We start from the raw sequence: 3,940 nt of genomic DNA, 5'->3' as shown, positions 1-3,940 counted from the left end.
TTGAATGGAACAAAGGGAACATAGGAAGGAAAAGCCATAATTAAACATATAAAAAAGGAGAAAGCTTCTTGGACCAAGAAACACCTGAGTCTTTACTGAAAGAATGCATAAAGTTCTGGTTAGACTGATGAACATACATATCTCTAAAAGTATCCTGATAAAATTCTGGAACTCTAAGGAAAAAATGTTTACAAACTTCCACACAGAAGGAGTCAACTGTGTTATTATAAAGAAAACAGAATCAGAATCAGACCTCTTGTCTTCATCACCAGCAGCTAGAAGTCAGTGGAATGACACCCACAAACTCTGATAGAAATAGCCCCCGTATCAAGAATTCCTTGACCAGCCAAGACATCATTCACTCATCAAGGTGAAAGAAAGATACTTGCAGATATGTAAAAGTCAGAGTCTGACACCTGTGTTTTCCCACTTTAGGAAAACATTTAAAAAGAAACTTAACCAAACAACAGATTAACCATAACAGAGATACCAAGATGATAAAGAGGGGGAGGAATGGTAGTGTATCGGTCAGTGCTTCCTAGAGAAATAGATATAACAGAAGATATACACATATATAAGAATTTACAAGACTAGCTTACAATTGCCAATTGGAGTTGGATGTGGAAGTGTGCAAAGGGTCTGTCTGCACACAGGAGACTGAAGGATTCAGTCAAAGGTCTGAAATTCACTGCAGTCCTCCGTGAGGCTGTATCAGGAGGCTGCTGGGTCTGTGACAGAAGGCTGAAGAGTCTAAACCAGAAGGCTGAAGGATCTGAGCCAGAAGCTGGAGTCTGCACTGGAAGCCAGGAGATGATGTCCAAGGTAAAGGCAAAAGACTCAAACTCTTCTGAAGGAACACAAGTGGATCCAGATTTTTTTTCTTTTTTGCATTTAACATTTTTATTTTAGACTGAAAAAAACAAAAATAAGCAAACAAACAACCAAAAAAAGTGAAGTAGGCTCATCAAATGATGTAAAGTCATTCCACGAAAGCAGAAGGTAGACCAGTGCAAGTTATCTTCAAGGCCACACACATCCTGCTTCACTGCTGCTTGCACTCTGCTGGGTTTTGCTCCTTCTTTGGGTCATAGTCTGGATCATTTTTCTCAGCTTCTTCTTCCCCTTCCTCATCCGCTTCTTCACCTTCTTCATCATAATCATCATCATCATCTTCAATAGCTTCTCCAGTGAAGTACAACACCAATCTTGGAATTATACGCTCATGTAAAAAGTGAACAATTTCAAAGTCTGCAGCAAGGATAGCTTCGGCATCATCATCCAGATCTCCACTCTCAGGAACTTCAGGAGGAGCAAAAAAATTAAAGAAAGAATCATTGGAAACTGTTTTAGTCACAGTACCAGCCGTCCCATGTCCCTTATGTTTCTGCTTCATTTTAATGGTTTTCAAAGTGACATTCTTTGCTTTTTTCCAATCTATTTGGCACCCTGTATAGCCCATAATTTCTGGTCCATCAAATGAAAAGGAATCAGAATCATCTGGTTCAGATCTCAGCCTGTACATCTTTGTCAACACTTCATTTGTGAAATATTCATTGGGTTCAAAGTGAAATTCTAAGATAAAGCTCATAGGCTGGCCAGCATCTGAGAAGTTCACTGTAATGTCCTTCAAATGCTTCAGAATAGGTTCATCACTTTCCTGAGCCATGTCACTGAGCAAGTCAACATTCTTAAAAACAGGCAACCAAAATTCAGGAATTCCTTTAGGATCTTCTTTTTCTTCATCTTTTAATTCATCTTCAATCTTGGCCTTTTCTTTCAGCTCTGAAACTTCTTTCTCATCTGGTTTCCACTCACATTCTTCTTCAGTAGGTTCATAAATTGCATTAATGATCTCAAATCGCTTATCAAATAGAGGTTGGTAGAGAACAGCATACTTCCTTTCAAGATCATGAACTTCCTCATAGAATTTGGCTTCTATCTGTGCACATTTAACTTGAAGGTTTTTGAGAGCATTCACTCTTCTTTTAACTACCCTAGGCAAGCTTTCAATGTATCCTGTTGATACAGACCATCAGGTCTTTCTTGAAGGGCTGCAAGAATCTGAGGATTTGGCATCATCTGAACAGTCAGCTGACGCACTTTGATTTTTGTTTCTTCACCAGTTTCTTCTTCTTTTACTTCTTCAACATCATCCAAATCTTGATCAAGTTCAGACTGTTCTCTGTTGTCAGTGTCTGCCATGTTGTGAGAACTGCAATATCAGCGGTTAGTTTGGGGAGTCAGGTGGCCAGAGCTGCGCAGGGAGCCACTAAGGGCGGCTGTGGCGAGCAGATGATGCTAAGAAAAGGATCCAGACTTCTTCATTTCCCCTTTATATCATCCAAGCAACAAGCTGCCCTAGGGTGTGGAATTGCTAGATCAATATAAAGACATATAAATATATAGATAAGAATATAATCATGGACTGAAAATGTGCAACTGTATATAACAACCTAGCAACTAAATATATACAGCAAAAATAACTGTAAAAAATATAAGAATTAGATAAAACAATTATATTGGAAGACTTCATTATGCTTATTTTAGAATGGGGCAAATCTTGTATGTAACAAATGTGGCATGACATAGGAATTGAATACTATAATTAATAAACTTGATATAATATGTATGTACAGAATCTAATATCCCACAAACAACAACACAATATATTTTGGTACTGAAGAATATTTGCAAAAAAGTTAGTCATATTTGACCATAAAGAAATTCTTAATACAGAAAACTATATTCTCTGATCCTTTTTTTTTGTTTGTGGTAAAGGGATTGAACTCAGAGCCTTGAGCATGTAAGAACACTGGGCTACATCCTCAGATAAATTCTCTGCCTTAACCTAGTAGAGTTGAAAATAGATAATTTTAAAAAGACCAATAGTCATACACAGAATAAATTTTTAAAAATTATAAAATATCTATAAAGTAATGAAAAAACAGTTTGACCAAAACCTAAATGTCACAGTGGAAATTATATTCATAAGAAATATGTAACTTAAATGTCTTCATTACTAAGAAAAAAATGAAATAAATTATTTGTCTTCATAAGAAATTAGAAAACAGCAACAAAGAAAACAAAAATTAGGAAAAGAAGATTAATAAAGATAAAAGCTGAAATTAATGTAATAAAAAGAAATAGAAGGTACAAGTAAAAATGAAAGTCCTCCTTTGCAAAAGTGTAGTAAAATCTGGCCTGGTTAAGAAAAAAGATGAATAACAGCTAAATCCTGGAAGTGTTCTATATGTCCATCAACAGATAAATGGGTAAAGAAAATGTGGTATTTATACAAAATTGGACACCAATCTGCTAAAAAGCAGTGTGGGACTGCATAACCTTTGTTCCTTTTTCTCCAGCCCCATTGTGATTAAAATGTGAGTTAATGGATGGAGATGCTTGTTAGTCTAGGGACGCTAGATAGGGATCTGTTACAGACCTAGAGTCCCAGAGTAAACTACTCAACTCTTTGTTTATCCGGAACTGATATTCCAGGCAACACAATTGTTAGAACAAGTTGCAGATGTCTGCTAACCATCAATATGTGACAGTCGACCACTAACCTTTGTCCCCCTTTCTTTAATATGTTAACTTCCCCCTCAACCCCCTATAAAAGCAGCCTCGGATTCTGAGCCAGTTGCCTCTCTAAGCTATTTTGCTTCGGGAGTGCCGTCTGGCCAGACTAATAAAGGTCTGTTTCCGAACTTGTCCCGGTGTGTTCCTTCCCGGGTGTTCTTCGCTGTAGTCAGCTCCTTGGAGCGTTTGGTAAGGCTCTTGGTCTTACATGCTGAAGACACCGCTGGGATTCCTGGGTGTGCTTCACTAGTCAGCTCCTCGGAGCGTTTGGTAAGGCCCTCGGTCTTACAGCAGGATAAATCTGAGTCATTTGTAGAAAAATGGATGCACTTGAGAGCACAACATTGAGTGAAATATATCA

At 37.6% G+C, this 3,940-nt stretch overlaps 1 pseudogene; it reads right to left on the bottom strand.

Moving 5' to 3' along the window:
- Window positions 1-1,000: 1,000 nt before the first annotated feature.
- On the bottom strand, window positions 1,001-2,205 carry LOC101700323 (nucleosome assembly protein 1-like 1 pseudogene; annotated as a pseudogene).
- Between the last annotated feature and the right edge of the window lie 1,735 nt (window positions 2,206-3,940).

This window comes from Heterocephalus glaber, unplaced genomic scaffold (genome assembly GCF_053883595.1).
Source record: "Heterocephalus glaber isolate CG9 unplaced genomic scaffold, H.glaber_assembly_v1.0 deba00000122, whole genome shotgun sequence".
NCBI classification, from domain to species: domain Eukaryota; kingdom Metazoa; phylum Chordata; class Mammalia; order Rodentia; family Bathyergidae; genus Heterocephalus; species Heterocephalus glaber.
This window is presented reverse-complemented; position numbering and strand designations above follow the sequence as displayed.